Genomic DNA, 22,176 nt, shown 5'->3' on the forward strand with positions numbered 1-22,176 from the left:
CAGCAGGCAGCTCTGGGGAAGAGGCCTCATGAGGAAGAGTCTGGGCCTGGGGCTCCAAAGAGGGTCACAGACAGTTGTCGTCGATGGATTCTTGTTTCACTAATAGCTGAAACCACAGGCAAATCTTCCTCAGAACCAAACAAAGCAGTGAGGTTCTAACCTTGTGGAGGGAAGACTCTGAGGGGAAGGAAGCACCCCTCGACCTTGAGCGTGGTGTGTGGTGTCAGCACGGGCCTGAGGGGCAGGGACCAGGGCCTGGGGAAAGCATAGGAGCAAGCGAGAGAGGAGACTGAGGCTGTGGCCACAGCGGATGCCGAAGACTCGGCTGGCTGGGCTCCTGATACGCCGCACGACAGGGACAGAGGCCAGCAGGAGAGGCCTCGTCACGTCCACTCCCAGGGTTCGGTGACCCCTTTCTGAATGGGTGAAGCAAACACTACGTCCACATTTTCACTCTGATAACTGTCGAGCAAAGACACCACCGCAGCAACACCGTGATTGCTCTCTTTAAAAAACAAAGGCCAAAGAACAATGGAGCTGGTCCCAATGTCTTGAACTACTGTAAAATGCTTCTCGCACCCCTTTCCTCCTGTCTTTCAGAGCTGACTGTTCCCTCCAGATGAGTCATTCCAAGAGGAATGTTAATGTATTTGACATGTGTCAACATCACCCTGAAAAAAGATGTTGAGCCATTGCACTGGCACACGTGGCACAGAGAGCTAACGATGGGTGTGTGTTCGCCTCAAGCCTGGCATCCACAAGGCTCCTTGGAGCCTACCATCTTGGGGGATGCTTGTGTCCGTCAGTGGAGTCTGCTCGCCACCCATGCTCCCGCCACCCTTCCTTCTAGTTAAAACTGTGCTCTTGATAGAGTCAGCCTTCTTTCTTTTTGGAATTAAAAACATGTATGGAGGGGCGCCTGGGTGGCTCGGTCGGTGAAGCGTCTGCCTCTGCTCAGGTTGTGATCCTGGAGTCGGGATCGAGTCCTGCGTCGGGCTCCCTGCTCAGAGGGAGTCTGTTTCTCCTTCTCCCTCTGCCACCCAATGCTCCCTCTCTCTCTCTCTCTCTCTCTCTCAAATAAATAAGTAAAATCTCTAAAAAATAGCGTGTATGGAGACGTGACTACATGCAGTAGATACTGGCAGTATGAAAACACAGCATCTACAATAACGTATGAAGCCGGCAGGACAGAGGTGACACACGATGATGTATGCAAGAATGGAGGTACTTGCACTATCAATAATTGTGGCTTTGTGACTTTTCAGTTTGCTCTGATGGCATATGTATAAAATGATAGGTCAGAGCCTTAGTCATACGTGTGTACTGCTTATATACGGACTTTCTCTTTGACCTATTCCCTGGAGACCGAGTCCTGAATGGTATTTCCCAGATTCCTTGGGAACTGGCTTCTGGTTAGTTTTCACTGGTGGGAGGCACTGGTTGGGGTTTGGGAGGGGGGCAGAGTTAAGAAGTCTCTCTCTCTAGGTGTGTCGATGAGCACCTGCAGCAAAGCTTCTCTCCTCCACAGGTCCAGCTCCACCCAGGAAGTCCCACAGCTCTGGCCTTGGAGTGTGGATAAAACCAAACCCTTCCTTGGTCTCTCCAGCCCTTAGGGTGGTAGTAGGTTCCAACCACTGCTAATCTCTGGGTTTCTTCTTCACATGGATCAACACCTTTTTTGTTGTTGTTGTTGTTGTTGTTGTTTTTAAGATTTCATTAACTTATTCATGAGACACACATGCATACATACAGAGAGAGGGAGAGAGAGAGAGGCAGAGACACAGGCAGAGGGAGAAGCAAGCTCCCTGCAGGGAGCCTGACGTGGGACTCGATCCCGGGTCTCCAGGATCACAACCTCGGCCAAAGGCAGACGCTCAACCGCTGAGCCACCCAGGCGTCCCTCGATCAACACCTTTGTACTTTGTAATAGGGTATCTTGTGTTCAATTTTTGCCATTGGATTCCTTGGCTTTGACTCTGCTTTCTGTCTAGAGTGTGGCTGATCCGGAACATTCTGAAGAGTAACACCAATGTGGGGTTGGAACTTCCATGTGCTGTTATCTGACTTGTGCCTTTTCAGTTCCTTTCCTGTTGGCCCAAAGAATGCTATGGAAATTACATGGACTCTTGGATATGGTTCTATATGAACTTTCAGGGTAGGAGTTTTCTAATAATATTTTTAGTATATGCATGTAATGATTCTCTGTATGAACAACAAAAAAAATAAGATCCTGAGGGATTTCTAGCCTGGACGTTGGGGGTAGCTGAGGACAAGTTTCCAAGATTATTCTGAACTTGGGTGGAGAGGAGCCTGTTCAAATTTTAAAAGATGGCCAATCTTGGTAGAATAGCTGGCTTCTCTCTCAGATGGCCCCGTCAGGCTATTTACATCTCCTTTCTCAAGACAGGTTCGGTTTCACTTGCCATTCACACGGGAGCTTGGCAAGATGCTTGGATTAGGTGTTCCCTTGGTTCATGAGATTTGTTATGTTCGAGGGAGAGTTTGGTCCCTGCCTGGGGACTTGGCTGAGAAGGAGGTAAGGCCTGGCTTTTCTGGAACTTCAAGACAAGCTGTACTGAGGGAGAAATGGCCCCCAGGCTGAAATGTTGGATCTCGATGTGATCCTGCCGTGCACGGTGACACGCACAGATGGTCTACAGCTCTCGGAGATGTGGTGAAGTCAAACCAAACTGAGGGCTCCATAGGGAAGACGTATTTCTCAGGTGCTAACAGAAGTGTGTTCACAATGAGACAGACTCAAACTTGGCCAAGAAAATTAGCGATGGGCGTACCTCATAAAACACTTAAGTTTGGGCTCATTTCAATTAAGCCTCTCAGAGCCTTAGGTGTTTGTCCAAAGCTTACCTGAGCCTGAACTCTTGGAACCAACTGAGTTTGCTGAGACCTGCAAGAACATGCATCCCCAGGAGAAGTTTTGCAATGAGAACCCCCCCCTCCATCCCCACTCCAGGCTGAAAGGATCCCATCTGAGGACTATGAAAAGTAGTTTCCAAACCTTTCCGAACTATGTGAAGTTTAGATTTCATTTTAACCAGACATGCCCAAATATCTGCTTTTTTTGCGGGGAGGGGAGGATGAGATCTCAAAAATTATCTTTCTGTCTCAGGTGAAGTCGTCCCATAATATGGAGTCACGTTCTCTCAAACAGAAAATCAATGAAAGGCAGAGCACAGAATATGGTCCTCTCTTTCCCATTCTGGGTTAGAAAACTGTAACTCGGATTGAGTTAGATTTGGGGGTCAGGTCAGGTCAAATTGAGTTGGCCTCCTCTCACTTCCTACAGTCATTAAAAGCCTTTATCTAATATATTTAATAAAAATGATAATGACAATAGAAACTGACCATTAATGGAACCCTTACTCTATCTTGGCACCACACTGAGCATTTTATAAGTGATTATGTCATTTTCTCCTTGTGGCTACTCTATGGACTGGGCACTGTGAATACTCACATTGAAGAGACAAGAGAAATGGGTGGTGGGAGGTGACATTACTTGTCTGAATTCACTGTTCTCAAGTGTCAGGAATTGAACTTGGGTCTCTCCCATGCTTCTAAGCATTCTGCTGGACGAGGCTCTGCTGAGATACTTTTCATAAGAAAGAACAAAGCTATCATTTAAATAAATGAATCCGGTTCTGTTAATAAGATAATGGGCATGAAAATGCTTTTGAGAGCTGCACAGCCTCACATAAAGGTTAAGAATTAATTATTACAAAGAAAGAAATTCTATAGTGTGGGAGGAAGAGCAGAAAAGGGAAAGTGGGAAAGATATCGATCATGAAATTAAAAGAACTGTATCTTGGAAGCATATCAATGTAATGATTATGAATTTGTAAGACTTAAGCATTAAAAGATTGGAAGGGAGAAATATGGAGGAATAGAGAAAAAAGATTAATTTGTGAGGAGGTGTGAAAATAAGGACAGATCTTTTCTTTCTTTTATTTAAATTTTTAGATCATTTGTGAATTAAAAAGGCAAAACGAAGACTGTATAAGTCCATGTTGAGAACTGGGTGTTCAGGTTATTGTGTGGTTAACCAAAACCCCTCTATTTGTTCTTAGAAATGCTGCTTCAGTGGAACTCAAATTTGGATGTGAGTAAATCACTTGGTGACCCTTTGAGACTGTAGATTCTCAGATTCATTCCCAGACATTGACACTCAGAGGTCCAGTGGGGCTAGGGAATCTGCATGATTAACCTGTGTCCTATTTTAATAAGCACTTCCCCTGATCAGGATGTCAGTGGTCTGCAGACCACACCGGGATAGTGGAATTCACAGCTCAAATGAGAGGACCTTACGCTCTGAATTTTTATAAATGTATGTTATATGTAGGTATTATTGATTAGTCTTCTTCTCAGAAAACCAGACTTCATGGTGGTAGTCCCATGCTTAGTACCATGTGAGACCTTTTGTATATAGTCTCATTTCATACTTAAGATAATTTCGCGAGACTGGTGTTCTTTTGCAGATAAGGGAACCAAGGATTAGGAAAGTTTAAATATCTTGAATGGGGTCATACTTCTAAAAAATGTTAAGAGTCAGGATTCTAAATAAGTCTATATTTCCTCCTTTCATTATGCCCAGCAACTTGAAAGCCTTTGTCTTAATGTATTATATGGGTCTACTGTGATTGGAGTAATGGTCAGTTGGGGGGAAAGCTAGACTTTATGGATGGATTGTTCAAATTTATATCACCAAAGCCAGGCTTTAGTGCATACTGCTCTTACTTGGGAAGTCTCAGCTCTGAGAATGGAGTCTTTTCTTACTGGAGCCTCAGGTACCCTGGCGTCATTGATGCAATCTTTCTACTGCTGGGATTACCTCTTACTCCCCTTCCCAATTTGGGACTCAATCGATGGCGCCCATTGATCAGCTGCCATGACAGAGAAGCTTGACACATCCCATATCCCCAGTCATGATTTTGTCATGGTCATGAAAATAAAGGAGAGTAGAACCTTCTGCGCAATTACAATTTTTATGTTTTATATTTGTAATCATATTCTCTTTTTATGGTGATAAAAAGAGAACATCACTTCATTCAGTGAATATTTGTTGATCTCTGTCTGAGGCTATGTGCCAGGTAGCAGAGGGGAGTGGGGCTTAGCACTGAACAAGACTAAGGCCAAGTCCTCAGGGGGCTTATATTCTAGAGGCCAGAGCCACAGTGACAGATAGCAAATAAATAGCTGAGTACATAGGACATCAGACAGTGAACATTGGTGTGGAGAAGAAGAAAGTAGGGCAAGGAAGATAGGGAGCCTGGAGTAACTCATCTATATGTTAGTCATACATATGTATTTAGATATTAGTGTGTAGATACTTTTGCAAACATTTTTAACTATTAAGAAAAATATAAATTATCACCCATAATCCTACCACAAGGAGATAAGCAGTATTAACTCGTAGGCCTATTTTCTTTTGCACCTTTTCCTCCATATTAAATTGGGATCCCACCCTACCTGTTCTTGTAATGCAACTTGCATTTTTTAAACTGAATATACAATAACCATTCTCCCATGTCATTAGCATGATTTTATATTTAAAGGTTTGCTAAGTGCCATTGTAGGAATGCACTATGATTGATTTAATGATTTCCTCTGTCATTAGTTCTTTAGATCACTTTCCATTTTTCACCAGCAAAAATATCACACTAATGCCCTTTCTTTTCTGTAAGTCTTTGTCTGGACATCTAAATAATTTTTCGGAATAAATTTGTCTGTTTTTGAAGCTATTCTCTGAGGTTCTTTTTAAAAAAAGATTTATTTATTTATTATTTTAGAGAGAGAGAGTGGGAGGGGAGGGGCAGAGGGAGAGAGAGAGAGAGAATCCCAAGCAGGCTCCCTGCTGAGCACAGAGCCTGAAGTGGGGTTCCATCTCAAGCCCCCCGAGACCATGACCTGAACTGAAATCACATGCTTAACTGACTGAGCCCCCCAACCTTCCTGTTTTCTGAGGTTCTTGATGGATGTTGCCAAATTGCCTCCCAGAAGCAGGATGGAGATTCAGCCATCTAGCCACGCCAGGTGTAGCATATCCTTTACCAAACTTTCTCAAGAATTCTGTGCTGGCTTTGGGTTCAATTTGGCCTAATCTCAAGGGTCCAGTTCTCCTGGGTCTAGGGACATGTATGTGCCACTCCCCTGTGTGACATTCCAATAGGACCCTTTCTGTCTGCATGGTGGAGTAGAAGGTCTCTGACCACTTCAGTGCCTTCCCCAGAACCTGAAGGGATGACCTTCGTCCCTTCCCCCAACCTTCGCTTGAGTGAGTCTTAATCTATTTCTGGCCTCTCAGGGGCCCCTCCAGGATGCTGTAATCATAGCACTAACCTGTGTTCACATTTCCCATTATCGAGCAGAAATCCCCCTGTGCATCCACACAGCCTGGCTGCTTCCTAATGGCCCCAACTCCCAACTTCTAATGGCCCCATTCTCATGTCTCCCAAGAGCCTGCTCTTTTTGCTAGTGTTTTAAGATTCCTGGTCCAGACGAAATTTCTCCCCATGATGTCCATCTGGCCAAATTGCAGGTGATTTAAGCAGTAAGACAGAGAGACGGGTGTGTCTGCATCAATAGGACAGAGAACCTCCCAAGGCTATCCGTCTTCTGACTCCTCCAGTGACATCCAACCATGCCCCTCCTTGTCTGTGATTTGGGGATGAGAGACGACATCCTTAATTGCTAGTGCCATGCCACAGAGACGGGGCGGGGGGGAGGGGGGTGCTGCTGGTCTGAGTACTGCCTTCCCTTCTAGCCCTAACAAAACTTCCCTGAGATGTTGCTTCTTTCTTTGTGGGTAAAACCCATGGTCATGGATATTCCATTTTGCAGTTCATCAAATGGGAGATTTAACCTTCAGAGGAAATGTTAGCAAGGGACTTCTGTCAAATCCTTCTAGGGTTTGAGCTATCTGTGCTGAGGCCCTCCCCTCTCGACTTCCAAGGCAGCTTCCTCAAAATGGAAAATGTTGTGCTGATGTAGAGAATGATGGTCAGAAGTGATTACAAAGCATGGTGCAAGCACAGAAATAATGATTGTTTTAAAAAAGGAAAATATTGTAAGCATTGGACAATGCCAGCATCTCCATTTTTTTTTCTTTCTATTTCTTATGAAGCCACCTGGGGATCAGGTTTTCCATTCCTCTCTTCCTCGATCAAGGTGAGAGATTACTCATGTGCTTCCATAGCCAACTGCTAAGTACCTGGGTTTTATGCTAGGCACCTATTTCTGGGAAGAGGGCTAGGAGATAGGGGGGGAGAAGAGAGAAAAAAATTCTTCAGTTGCAAACTCAAGAAGTTATCTTTGAACTTGGATTTAATTGTTAACCAGTAATTAAATTATTAAAACAAAGAAGAGTCTTCTTTCCAAATCCCCACAGGATTCCTAGGGGAGCAGACTGGAGCCTCTTTGAGTGACAATAGCATAAAACAGCAGGACATTCCCAATAGGTGTGGGTGGGCCTGACTGCCTCCCAAAGAGCCTTCTCATCTTCTCTGTCAGGTGCTTCTAGCACTCCTGCCTCAGTTAGGCTTGAGGAAAAAGTCATTCACAGGCTCAAAAAATATGACAGGCTCCCACTTAGTTTCAGGAACTCTGCTAGGTGCTGGGGGTTCAAAGGTGAGCAAGCCAGAGAAAGTTCCTCCCTTCATGGAGCTTCCATTTTAGTGGAGTAAAGGCAGATTGTCAGCTGGCACAGAAGGGAACATAATTTCAGGGCATGAGTGGTTCTTGCAGCAAGGAACCAGGGAAGGTGATTAAATGTTAACAGTGTCAGCAACTGGCTGAGGCAAGGTTCTCTCTCTTATCTCCTCTTCCATGCACAGGAACCACAGGGATTTTTTTTTTTTTTGAGGGGGAAATATGAACATGTGGGATCACTGGGATTTCACATTTCATTACTGGTCCTTTAGACATTATCTTTTTCCCTCCCACTAGACTGTAAATGCCATGAAAGCAAGGAAAGGATTGCTTTGCTGACTTCATCCTCCCTGTGTCACACATAGGAGGAACTCAGTAAATATTATGGGGTGGCTTGCTGGCTGGCTGGATGAATTAAGAGAGGCTCTCGTTGAGGAGGCAGCTGTGATGGACACTTAGGAGAAGTACAAGCTAGTTGGTACCCAACAGGGAAGCACCCAAATGGAGAGACGACAAGGAGTACAGGACATCTGTGGAGGTGGGAAAGAGCAATGGAGTGGCCCCCAAGGACTCTCAGACACCTCGACTATGATCTCTACAAAGGTATTCTGACTTCTTCCCTTATTTGCAGGGTTGATGTCATCTCCAAGTAAGGAGCTTTGCAGTTAGTACACCTGATTCTGTTTATGCCCATTGACTTCGCTTAAACACTCAATCAACACCTTTCTGAAAAAGGTAATATTTTCTGTGTGGCCCAATTGGAAGTCTTGAGGCTGGATGCTTTTTTGAAGAATCAAAGATCTGAAAGTCAACCAGGCTTCATCAAAAAAAGGCAGTGAAGTCCACATTAGAGGAAAGAAACAAAGGGAAGCTGACATGTCAGGGGAGTTATTGTATATATACAGCTCTGGGTCATGATTGAAAAAGAAAACAAAACAAAAACAGTTGCTCTGAAGCACTGTCCAAACCTGATCTTCCACGAGGCTGTGATGTGAAATGTTCATCTATGTGCCATCAAGAAATACTTTATCCTATTCCGTGTCCATGACACACATTTGGAGTCCACACCCCAGGGTTTTCTGGGCCTTGTTTTGTCTTATCTGCAAAAGGGGGCTGAGAAGTTCTATCTGCCAGTGTTGCTGTTGTTAAGTCTTCCAAGGGGGTCATACTTAGCAGGAACCAGGCTCCTACTTAGTACTTAATAAATCTTGGTGCCATTTGAATCTGAACCCTTTCAGTTCAGGGGCACTGAAAGTTTAAACATTTCTTAGTATAAGCTACACTGGGCCCAGGCAGAATTCAGTAGGACTTGAATGTTCCCACTCCCTGATTATGGAAGCAGTGAAAAATGTGTTGATTTTATCCCTTTGGTGAGCTGTACGCCCACCTAACAAAACCAGGCCTAAACATATGGTCCCAATTTCTTGTCTTAGGGGGAAGACCAATGTTGTTAGAGAAGTTAATTTTTACCAGTTTCAATAAAAAGTAATATCCCATCCATGGAAAGTGGATTGGATTGTTACAGGCTCAGCTAACTGTTCTCAGCGGATACACAGATGCCAGAACCCAGGAGAGGACAGTTGTCCATTAGTGCTCCAAACACCTTTCAGTTCCTTTATCATTCCTTGTGATTGCATCATGTGCATATGTCCCCTTTGTGACACAGCTGATGGTGTAAATCTGGCTTTGTGGTGGGGTTTGAGTAATAGTGTTTCTCCCACTTGACTATAAGCATGGGGGTGGGAGTCCCCAGTGCCTAGCACAGAGGCAGAGCACAGTCCAAGGAAATATTGTGCAAGAAATAAAGGACAGTTTGCGTGGCTCTTGGCTAAGAGGATACAGGAGCAGGAGAGACAAAGCACCGGGTAGGGAGGTGGCTGGCTGTTCTGGGCAAAACTTAGGGAGTAGAGGTTGCAACAGGAGGGATTTAGGTTAGTGCTCAGGAAGAAAGCTGCTTTGTAAACATTCTCTCAAATTCAGGGCTGCCTAAAGCGTTACAGTGGGTACCATGGAAAACAGCCAGCAATTATATCAGCCTCTGCAAACACAATAATCTGCTCCACTCCAATCCCAATTTTTATTTTCCATAGGTTTTAAAGAAAAGGTTTAGCAGATAAACTTTATGGCAAAAGATTATGAGGAGGGTTTTGGCTAGGCTTTTTAAGCTAGGGGGATTTAAGGAAGGAGACAGTGCTATCTTTCTGGGACCAAGAGAGTCTCTGGGGATGGGTGGAGCTGGAAAGGCTCCCACCAGCTGGGTAATACTGGGTATAGAAGTTCAAACACATCTCCTTTCAGTCATCAGAAAAGAAACACCCCTTAGGCTCCTTCTGTGTTAGGGAAAGAGGTAAGCATGCCCAGGTCCCTCTCCCTCTGGAAAGGGAAGAGGGAAGGCTAGTTGGGGCCTTTCTGCTGAGTCTATTAGGCAACAGCAGACTGAGTACAGACATGCTTCCCTCTGGTGCCAGACGCAGAACAAGGGCTAGGGTGGTAGGTAGCCGTCTGCCAGGTAGAAACCAGACTTGCCAGCAGACGCTCCTCCACCGGTCAATCCTGCTCCTAGCTGGGGGGCCACTTCCAGGCAGTTTCCAACAGAAAAGTAGAAGAGATTTCATTTCACTTCTTTCTATTTTTTCTTTCTTTCTTTCTTTCTTTCTTTCTTTCTTTCTTTCTTTCTTTCTTCCTCTCTTTCCTTCCTTCCTTTTAAAATTCCTGACCTTTACAATTTGTTGTTTTCTTTTTTACTTTTTTAGAGATTTACTTATTTAATTTACAGAGAGAGAGAGAGAGAGAGAGAGAGAGAGAGAGAACATATGAGCTGGGTTAGGGGCAGGGGGAAAGAATCCCAAGCAGATTTCCCACTGAGAGTGGAGCCCTATGTAGGGCTCAATTCCACGACTCTGAGATCATGACATGAGAAGAAATCAAGAGTCTGATGCTCACCCAACTGAGCCACCCAGGCACATCATTTTTGTTGTTGTTTTAAATTCATAACTTAATCACAGTCATTCTTGGAAAGCAGAGAAGCTAGCTTCAAAGCAAGGGGAAGAGGGGAAATCTTCGTTTAGTCTTGGGTCTGCTATTGCATTACTATGTGTCCTTGGGCAGATGCACTGCTTCTCTGGGCCTCAATGTCCTCATCTGTAAATAGAGTTAATTTTGCATGCTATACTGATCACCACAAAGGTAAAGCCATAGCAAGATGAATTGGAAGTGCCTTGAAAAAAAAAAAAAAAAAAAAGAAAACTTTGTAGGAAAAATAAACACATTTTTTACATATATTCAACTAGATAGTTGTCCACGAAATTTGAAAATAGTGGTGCTCAGCATGCTCTTGAGTTTATGTAGGTCTGCAGCCCTTTCTCAGAGCAGTGCTTTTACAGGCTTGCTTTCCTGGGCAGACAACTGGCTTTGATGTGTGACGGACCGGCCACAGTTATCAGCTGTGTAGCCTTGATCAAGTCAGTTTTCCTCTCTCTGAGCTAAACCACTGAAAGAAAAGCTGCCTAGGTGAATGTGAATTGCAGCATGAAGATAAGACATTCTTTAAAAGAGAGAGAACAAATGTCTTCTCTACTGGATTCGTGAATTCTTGAGGAAGATGCATATAGCACACAAGTACTAAAATCAGGGCCAGACCTAGGCTGAAGACCTGCTCACTGGGAGCCCTGCTAGCTGTCCATGGGACTCTACTGAGACACATGCCCAGGCGGGGGACCTAAGCACCTCCACATGGGCTGTCCTAGAGCTGTGCACCAACACCAGGAAGTAGGTAGGACCTAGGTTTCTGGAATCAGAGACAATTCTGCTTCTGCCTGGCAACCCGGAGCAGTGTTTCACCCGTCTTGCCTCAGTTTACCTGTCTTACCAAGCTTTAAATACGATGAAGCACGGTAATTGCTCAGCACAGCCTCTGGTACAGCAAATGATAGTTCTTTTCATTATTATTTTATTAACGATATTATTATGAATCCAAAGCACCCAGAGCTGTCTACATCTCAGTTCTCTTTTCCTCCTGGAGAATTTTCGTCTTGCCAATGGAGGCCCTGCTTTGCAGCAGGGGAACTCTTCAAGGCCAAACGCTCCAGGTCCTGAGCGAGTGTGTATGCAGGGGAGGGGGATTCAACTTCGGGAGGGGCCCCGGAAAGAGCCAGTTAGACACGGGGAAGGAGGGAGGCAAGAGAAGCAGCAGCAGCACTCGCGAAAGTTCACCGAGTTGATAAAGTTATTAAAACATAAAACACACACGTACACCAGGCCGGGAAAAAAAATGCATAAAATCAAACAACCCGCGCATCCAGCCCTTTAGCTCCAGGCTGTGCAAAGCCAGGAGGGCGAGGAATCCCGGAGAGGAGGAACGAGTCTGACAGGTGAGCCACCCCAGAGCCCCAACCTCCCCGGGCGAGGCGCAGGGAGGCGCCCGCCCCGCCCCGGCTGCGCCCCCACCTCGTCCCCGACCCCTCCTTAGAAAAAAAAAAAAAGAAAAAGGAAAGGAAAGGGAATAAAGAAGAAAAAGAAAGTAGAAGAAAAAGAAGAAAGAAAAAGGAAAAGAATAAAGGAAAAGGAAAAAAGAAAAAGGAAAAGAAAAAAGAAAAAGAAAGAAAAAGAAAAAGAAAAAAAGAAAAAAGAAAAAGAAAAAGAAGAAAGAAAAGAAAAAGGAAAAGGAAAAGGAAAAGAAAGAAAAAGAAAAAGAAAAAAGAAAAAAGAAAAAGAAAAAGAAAAAAAAGGAAAAAGGAGCGCCGGCGGGGCAGAGGGGGAGGAGCGCGTCCCGCGGAGGAGCCCCCCCCCCGCTCCTCGCGCCCCATTGGTCCATCCGCGTAGCAACAGCCGCGGGCGGACCAATAGGAGCCGCGCAGCCCCCGCCCCGCTCCCGCCGCTCGGCTGCCAGAAAGTGGCCTGCGCCTGCCAAGGGAACGGAGCCCGGGACTCTGCAAACTTGAGCGCGGGCTCCGCATTCTTTCTCTCCGCCCCCCTCCCCCCGGTGCAGCTTCTCCCCGCAGACGCTGGCCTCAGCCCCCTCTCCCGAAGGCCGGCTCCTCCTACGTACGGAGGGACCCTCATTAGAGGAAAAAGAGGACAGACTCCAGGTCCCATTCGGACCTCATCACCAGCCACCCCTTGCAAACCTTAAGCACAGCAGCTCCCCTCCTAGTAGACAGCGTGTTTCATGGGGACAGACCTGCAAGATCGGTGCCCGAAGGAGGGGCGGTTGGAACGCCTGTGGTGTGCCAGGGTTTTATCCCTGGGGAGAGGGGGTACTGGTCTGATGTAGTCAGTCCTCCTTGCAGTTCCCGGAAATGGGTCTCCCTTTCTCTTTTTACTAGATGAGAAGTTGAGGTTCAACATGACAAACGGAAGGGTCCCTGGAGACTCTCAGTACGTGGTCTAGAAGATTCAAATCCAGGCTGGTCTGGTTCCAAAGAGCACCCCGCTTCCAGGCTATCACACGCCTCCCCACGCACATTTCACTGTGACGGATCCTACAGAAACGGAGCAGGTTCCAAGGGGCTGATCCCGACTCACTGTTTGTGACCCAGCCAGGGCCAGCTTGACAGGGGTGTGACCTACACAGTTGCAAGGCGCCTTGCACTTAGAAGTTCTCGCACTCGGTTTCATGCTCTCCTGTGGCTGTTTTGATATTCTTAATAAGTTTTGAAAAAAGAATCTTGTTTTCATTCATTTTTGCACTGGGCCTGCAAATTACGTAGCCAGCCCTGAATCCAGGTGTAAGAGGCTTCTAGGCAATTCTGTGAAGGCAGCTTATTTAAATGTCCCAGACGAATGGCACATTAGGGGGATTTAGACTTCAAGTATAGGAAGAAGCTTGTAAGTCTCCCTCTCCCTCTCTCTCTCTCTCTCTCTCTCTCTCTCTCTCTCACACACACACACACACACACACACACTTAGACTTCTGCACACACCCTGCGGATTAGTCAGTTTTATTACACTGTAACTGTAATTTGAATCCCTGGTCTATTAAATGGGAGTGTATATATTTATGGCTGTGTTTATGTGTGTGCGTGCGCCTGCGCGTGCTGGCCGGGCCAGGGAGTAGGGGATTGGGGAATTTACGACACACAGACACAGCCCTGATTATTGACTCTATTCTTTCCCTTTGGAGACATTACAGGGGATTTGAATCAGGCTCTGCTTTTATGAAATACATACTTGGGAGGTTTTCGAGTGGCCGTAAACGCTGGTCTGTGTGAGAGTGAGGTTGGTGTGATGCCAGGTCCTCTGGGAGGGGACAAGCTTTGAATACACTCTCCACTGGGCCTGACACAAAAACCGTATACTCTTGCATCTGTTTCACCCCCAAATCAGAGTCTTCTTTCCTGTCAAAGAGAGGCCTGGTTTTCATTCTCTGGATTGTGCTGATTTTACTCTCAGAGTTAAGAGATTATCCATGAATCACCAATGGTGTGAAAGTCTGGAATAAATGAGAAGAAAGTCTGCATGTGTCCCTGACACTTAGCTTGCCAACCAAAATGTAAATCACGCACTATAGGGGATGTAAGGAGTTCTGAGACAGCCGGTAACTTGGAGTACTTTGTTTTTAAGGAAACTGAGGCCCAAGAGAACCAAGCCAGTTTTCTTTAGGTTAAGCAGCTGGGTGGCAGTGATATTTGGGTTAGAATCTACTTCTCCTGACTTCCATTCCAGGCCTCTTTCTTGCTTTCATTTTTGTATGAAGCATTATATAATCAGTTTACGTGGGGAGAGGTTGTTGATTTTATGAATAGCTATATAGGGCCCAAGGGGTCACTAACAAATACCAAGCATTAGCCCCAGCTTTGCCTATAGGGTCTCATCTAATGTAATCTTCAGGACAACAGTGAAAGAATACAGGGAATGTTATTTTCATTTAACAGATGGGAAAAGTGAGACCCAGAATCGTGGTATAACTTGCCGAGGGTCCCCCAGCTCGTAAATGGATTAGCCAAGATATGAATTCGGTTCTTCTTAATCCCTGAATAGAAGAATTAAATAATTCAAATCATTATGGTCCGATGGTGGTTCATTTTAATGACAGTGTGAACCAAAGAAATGAGTCTATACCTTCCAAACAGAAGTTGTCTGTTGGGATCCCTGGGTGGCACAGCGGTTTAGCGCCTGCCTTTGGCCCAGGGCGCGATCCTGGAGACCCGGGATCGAGTCCCACATGGGGCTTCCGGTGCATGGAGCCTGCTTCTCCCTCTGCCTATGTCTCTGCCTCTCTCTCTCTCTCTCTCTGTGTGATTATCATAAATAAATAAAAATTTAAAAAAAATCTTAAAAAAAAAAGAAGTCTGTTGTGGTCATTATTCAACTACTTTGGATTATTAATTATTCTTAATTCAGTTTTGTCTCAATTTTTAGTGAGCTTTCTGGTGATGATGTGCCACCCCACTTTGAAGCTACAGACCAACCTGAATCTCGTTTGATGATGCCTGAAAAATCTCAGTCCAGCCAAAATATAAGTCTAATGATTTGCTTGGTGTTTCAGAGAACAAATTTATTAGCACATGGACTCTCACTGATTCAAGCATTTGGTTCTAGGTGAAACCAGCAAATATTGGACAGCCATCATAATGACCAATACTTCCTCTAGGCTTCTGCTCACCAAGCAAAAGTGACTCAGTGGGATGCAAAATTTACAGCTATGAAAACAACACATGTGCAAACTGGTAGTACTGTAGGGCCCCCCAAAAGATATGTCTAAATCCTACCCCCCCAGAACCTGTGAAGGGGACTTTATCTGGAAAAAGGGTCTTTGCTGATGTAAATGAGTTAAAGACCTCAAGATGAGATGATCCTGGATTTAGGGTGGCCCCTAAGTCCAATGACGGGTATCCTTATTAGAAGAGAGGATGCGGAGACAGAGTGAAGCAGGTGGTGTGAAGATAGAGGCATAGACTGGCGCTGTATCCACAAGCCAAGGAACACCAAGGACTGTTGGCCTACATCAGATGCTAGGATTGAGGCATGGAGTTGAAGCTCCCTCCAGATCCTCTGAAAGTAACAACCCTGCTCACACCTCAGTTTTGGGTTACTTTTCTCCAGAAATGTGAAAGAATAAATTTCTGCTGTTTGAGGCCAACTAGTTTGTGGCAATCTATCCTGGCCCTAAGAAGCTAATGCAAGTACTGTATTATTTTACTATACTTTAAAAAGTAAAGGAACACAAGTATTAAAAGAGCTTTAGAAGAATTCCAAGCTGAAATTATCTGTCTAGAAATGTATTAGAATATCAAAAATGAGATTTGTATGTCTGTATGTCAACAAATAGCTGATGAGGTCTATCAATCAATACCTGTGTATATAACTCAGAAAGACTCCACTTACTTTGTTCAGCTTTTGAATGGCTGACTGGATACTGAAGCAACTTGTTGATCTGGTCTATATCCTGCATGTGTCTAGGAGAGAAGAGGGTATTAGCTGGAAGCTTAAAATATTTGTGTAAAGAGGGAGGGGTCCCATTGCCCCTCTGGGCATAGAAAGCTAGAGCCTCGCTCCTACTCTAACAAGACAAAAAATCCAAAAGAAGAGACTTTCCTTGAATCCATGAGAGAGTTGAGGTTACAGGGCAATTTCCAAGTAAAGATAGGCCTCTCCAAGCCACGTTGGGATAGAAGCACAAGCTTTCCACATGACAGGCCATGGGAAGAAGCAATAGCAAGGGCATCTTAAAGTGTTCGATGGCTTACTGAAGATTATGTGTAGGCTAGCATGAGGGTGTGGGACCATAGACAGAGGGGCAGCAGACCTAATGGGAACTCTCATATACTTGCAGCATTTTCAACATAGACATCCACCAGATGCTCACAGGTAAGACTGGGGGCAAAGCGCTAGACCATGGGCCTCCCTCAGTGGTGCAGGCCTGGGTGGGGAGGAAGGCAGGAAGCCCCTCAGGACAGTGAAGCTGCATCCTTAAGCTGCTTGGAGAGGGTATCCGTAGCATCCAGAGCACAGGTGAAGACCCATTAAGGTTGGGGAAAGGTAAAGATAATAATCCCTCTATATCTGAGCAGTGAAAGAGTGCTGGCATCCACACCCTATACCAACAGGGCATAATAGTGCTCTACTGCTGGGGGAGGAAAGTTTGCTGCCCACCACACACACAAGGCAGAGTTTGGCTGTCATGGCTAAGGGAAGTGGGGACATCCAGGAAACCCACTCTTGAGGCCCAGGCACACAGGCTTACCTTAGAAAAGAAATGGAAGTTTATTTTTATAAGGTTCTTTTACTCCACAATGTAGGGTTAAAATGTGATTTGTAGGTTGACTGTAAAATTTTAAAGATGCAAGTAGTAACCCCAAGGGTGGCTACGAAAAATAGCTAAAAAAATGGATATAAATAAGGAGTTAATAGTGAAGACAGTCTTTTCAACAAATGATGCTGGAAAATAATTGGGCATCCCTATGTTAAATAAATGAACATTTGTCCATACCTTACAGCACATACAAAAATTAACTCAAAATGGATTACGGACCTCAATGTTAACCATATGAAGAAAAGATGGGTTAGGCAGAGATTTCTTTGATACAACACAAGTACAATCCATTTTATAAATTGGACCTCATCAAAATTAGAAATTTCTTCGCCTCAGAAGATGCTGTTAAAATGCACCAGCCAGCCACAAGGGTGAGAAATATTTGCAAAATAAATATCTGAGGAAGGATTTCTATCGAGAATCTATAAAGAACCTTCAAAACTCAATAATAAGAAAACAACCTTATTTTAAAAATGGGCAAAATATTTGAATAGGCACTTCACCAGGAAAGACAGAGATGATAAATAAGTACATGAAAAGATGCTTAACATCATTAGTCATTAGGACAATCTAAGTTACAACCATGATGAGACACCACTGCCTAACTATTAGAATGGATGGAATAATTTTTAAAAATCAAACTGGCAATACCAAGTGCTGCCAAGACTGGGAACAACAGAAACCTTCATACGTTGCTAGTGGGAGTGCAAAATGATGCAGCCACTTTGGAAAGGAGTTGGCATTTTCTTATAAGTTTAAACATATACTTACATATGACCCAGTAATTCCATCCCTCAGTATTTACCCAAGAGAAATGAACGTATTTATACAAGAGCCTGAATACAAATGTTTATAGTGGATTTACTCATAATCGCCAAAAAACAACACACAAATGTCATTCAACTGCTGGAAGAATAAACAAATTGTGGTACATCCATAATGACAAAATACAACTCAGCAGCAAAAAGAAATGCACTTGTGACACATGCAATGATATGAATGAATCTCAACTGCATTGTTAAGTGGAAGAAGCTAGACTCAACAGTGAAGATACTGTATGATTCCAATTATATGATATTCTGGAAAGGAAAAATAATAATAAAGCAACTATAGGAACAGAAAAACATATCATTGTATACCAAAAGCTAAGGATAGGAAGAGAGCATAAGAGAACTGTTCCGAGGGATGGAAATAGCCTCTATTTTGAGTATAATAGTAGCTGCATGACTGTACATATTTATTTGAATTCATATAAGGAACACAAAAAGTTAATTTTATTGTTTATAAATTATAGCTCAATAAACCTGACTAGAAAAGGAAAAAAAAAAAAAACCTTAGTGATGATGAGGAAAAAAGGAGCTTGAGATATACATGGAAACACTGTTTATCTGGCTCTGGGAAGAAAGGTGAATGTGTCTCATTGCAATTCTTTCTGAATTGGTGAGCTCTGGTGAAGGTCACTGATTTTTAAACATATGCATACATTTTCCCTCAAAGTTTTTGAGACTCAGATCCTAGGTTCCTGATGTAGGGTGGGAATATTTCCCAGTGGAAGCGCAGGCATGAGAGTTTTATTCAACATGACCATCACTACCATCCACATCCTCCTTAAATAAGCCCTGTAAGTTATTCCTTGGGACCACAAAGCTCCACGGAGCACAGTGCGAAAGTGCCAGGCCTAGCTGGGACTCCCCCAAAGTATGGTCTGCAGGATACCAGGCCCTCAGAGTGCTACACGGATGAGAGGGCTCTGCAGTGCTAACCAACACACGGCAACTCTACCCGCATCACATCCCTGGCTTGGAGATCCACGATGCACACCAGCATCTAAATGCTGTAAAAAGGACTGCAGGAAAGGACTCTGCTTCTGCTTCCTTTAATCTATTGTTCCTCTCACTTATTTGACTTTGTAACATAAAATCTATTACACTGCATCGTTAACCTCTGGGGAAACTGCTTATGTCTCACTTGTAGTAGGAAATAGAGTAGCATCTCTGGAGCATCTGCTGTAAACTCAGGCCTGCTTTAGCTACTTTCTATTTATTATCCTATTCCCTCTTTTCCATAATGAGATGGGGAGGACACAACTATTTTTAGAAGAAGAAATTGAGACTTGGAGACACTAAGCAATGTGTTCAAGTCTACACAGCTAATGGGTTGTCTGTTTCCAATATCTGAGCTTCGTGGATGATTAAATAGGACTGAGAGTGGCTCAGGTGAGTACAGGGGATTTCTGGGACATGCACTTCTTCCTGCATTTTCAAATTAGACTCTGCTACGGGTGGATCTCACTTATCGTGCAATTGGTGTCTTAGGCATCTTTGGGTTGCAGAAAGAAAAATCCACCTTATCTAGAAAATATAAAAAAATATATGAAGACACACAGAACATTAAAAAAAAATTGAGGAGCATTTCATGAACCTATGAGTAGAGCAGGTGCCTGGGCCTCATGAGGATCAGGAACCAGTAGAGGAAAGAAAGCTTTCAGGATCTAAGGAGATCTCTCTCTCTCTCTCTCTCTCCCTCCCTCCCTCCCTCTCTCCCCCTCCCCTTCCCTATTTCTTCTGATGGCATCTTCTCTTTCCTCAGTAGGTCTGCACCAGGTTTTCTTCCCTTCTTCTCCCAGCATCACCATGCACTGGGATAAACATAGGCATCCCAAATCTACTTTACGTGTTCTTACAAAGGATACCACCTGCTACCAAGTGACTCCCCTTCCAACATCCCAGGTGGGAGAATGTGACTGGTCTGGTGAGATTAGGTGTCTGCCACTGTGCACAGGGGAGTGTGTTTCCACTGACTGGTCTTACAAGAAATTGACCTGCCTTTCAGAAACAGTGCTTGATCCAGCCCCTAGACTATAGCCCCGTACTTCCAAAATCTCTCTGTGATGGCGAAGATCACCTAGAGCACTTGCATCCATTCCCCAAGGCCCCAAAGCAGACCTGCTGAATTACAATCTTGACAGCGGTACTCAAACCTGACTGCACACAGGAATCACCCAGGGAGCTTTAAAGCAACTGATGCCTGGATCCCACACCCCAAGCTTCTGATAGAATTGGTCTGGAGACAGCTTGGTCATCAGCAGTTTTAAGAGCTCCCCAGCTGAATCTAATGTGCAACCGAGGTTGAGCTCCACAGGAAGGACCCGGGAGGCTGTGTGCTTAGTAAGCATCCCAGGTGATTCTTATGCTCAGAGGAGTCTCACTCTGACAGGTTCTTTAAGAAGAGGATGTGGAAAGAAGCCAGTGTTAGCCTAGAGGTTGCCTAAAACCAGGCTCACCTGTGTCATTTGGGTATTTTCTAGGAAATGGAATTTTGAGTGGAGGGATGAGGAGAGAAAGAAATAGCCAGAACCCAGAAGCTTGGAACCACTGGCCGCTAATTCTATCATTCCCTTATACAATCGTTCCTTTATCCTTTTGCACACTTACTGGTCATCTATTACATACCAGGAGCCACATTAGTAAAGGGACTGGGGACCCCAGGATGAATAATAATATAGACACACTGGGATCTTGTAATATTTAAGATGCCTTTGGCAAGCTTAAATGACTCGGGGTGCGGGGAGGGAATCTGGACTGAACTGAAATAAAATAAACAACATAGTATATTTGCATCCTGGTCCTTTTCATCTTACTTATTCTTTCTCAAGAGAAGGCTCACATATAATGGTAGCAACATTCACTGAAATCCTGATTTAGAAACGTTTCGCTACACTTGTCAACCAACTGCATGCTATTTTTAGCATCCTACAAGAATTAAAACAAACAAACAAACAAGCAAAATCTCGGCACAATGGGGCAATCTTCCCCGAGGGAAAATTATAGCTTTCTGACCAAATTGTATGGATGGATTTCTAACTGTCCGTTGGCTGCAGGAACACGCATGTTCCAAAGTCACCTCTGGGAAGGAGAAGTTTGCTGGATTGGGTGTTCCATCCCAGCTCCAGGGAAGAGCGGCTCCTTCCTCTTGCTTTTCCTTCCTCCCTTCAGCCCCACCTTCCTCTGTCCATGGAAGGTTCAGCATTCATACTCCGCTCCTCCACCTTCCTAGTCCTTCTAGACCCTTCTCCTTGGTCCTTATGGAGACTTGTGTAACCCAGTGGGGCAGCCTTCCTGTCTTCTTCTTCGGGAGACTGGAAGCTTCCTGAAGTCACCAGAGCCTAGCACACAGTCATGTTCAACCTCAGCGTGTCCAGCTTCTGATCCTTTCTGAAGGCAAATATAAAATCTAAGAAGCACTTTTCCAAATCAAGATATTCTTTGCCAGATAATTCCTGAGCTCTTGGTTTCAACTCAGATGCATGCGATTTAATTTTCTCCCTTGACGTCACCCAAGTCCAGACCTTAACAATTTCACAGGCCGCCAAAGTCTGTTCCACCAGAGGCGTGTTGCCGGCCCGGGGCTGTGCAGCATCCAGAGCACTGGGGAGGCTCACACTCTGGGCTGGCTTGAGCTCCAGGCGTCCTGCCAGGTTTCCCTCCTCTCTTTCAACCTCCTACTGCCCAGTGAGCGGCTATCCTGCCCCATTGTATAGATGCTGAAATGGAATCCTCAGGAATTCTAATCTCAGGGTTCGGGGAGGAGCCTTGGATGACAGGAGGCCTCTAGCCTAAGTAAGCAGTTTTGCTGGCTTTCGTAAGAGGATTGTTGGGGCTTCCCCTTCACGTGTGTGTGTCTTGGTGCGGAGGATACAAACTAAACCAAAGCTGCCATCAGACCCCTTCCACCTCTGCTGTCTGGAATGGCCTGGCGTGGGGCACATGAAAGGCTTGTTTCACAGCAGAGCTTCACCTTTCCTTTTTCCTAAGTATCTCGTAGGGACAGATACTCCTGCTCTGTGTCTTGGAAGGAGACGCAAGTGTGACAAGACTGACGGCTGTAGGACATGGCTAGTTGTGCAGAGCTGGAGGATGCTGATCATCCCCAGCAAACTTGGGCATTTTTGCAATACCCTGTTCACAGGGGCCTGTGCACTGTTTGGGGGTGTCTCACTCAGCAAGCTTTGTCCTGGTTCCCAAAAGGATGTTCTGTTTCTAGGAAGAAACTAAAACAGGTCATTCAGACGCAGAGGGAGAGGGCTCCTACTATCTTTGTTGGAGGGAGCATTTCAACCCCAGGAGTGGTGTTTTATTGTGTGTGTGTGGGGACAGGGAGGTGTGAAAACCCAACAGCACCATATTCAAACATATCACAAGAAATTGTCTCATTCCTCACAGTCCCTCCTCCCCTTCTCAGAAAAACAGTTGTTCCAGCACTTT

At 44.8% G+C, this 22,176-nt stretch overlaps 2 long non-coding RNA genes across 16 annotated transcripts in view; one reads left to right on the forward strand and one right to left on the reverse strand.

Moving 5' to 3' along the window:
* The window catches only part of LOC144310200 (uncharacterized), an 807,232-nt gene that overhangs the window by 147,730 nt on the left and 637,326 nt on the right, over positions 1-22,176 (reverse strand). The gene's annotated exons all lie outside the window — the stretch shown is intronic.
* LOC144310205 (uncharacterized) overlaps positions 1-22,176 on the forward strand; it is a 64,045-nt gene that overhangs the window by 34,122 nt on the left and 7,747 nt on the right. The gene's annotated exons all lie outside the window — the stretch shown is intronic.

This window comes from Canis aureus, chromosome 3 (genome assembly GCF_053574225.1).
Source record: "Canis aureus isolate CA01 chromosome 3, VMU_Caureus_v.1.0, whole genome shotgun sequence".
In the NCBI taxonomy this organism is placed as follows: domain Eukaryota; kingdom Metazoa; phylum Chordata; class Mammalia; order Carnivora; family Canidae; genus Canis; species Canis aureus.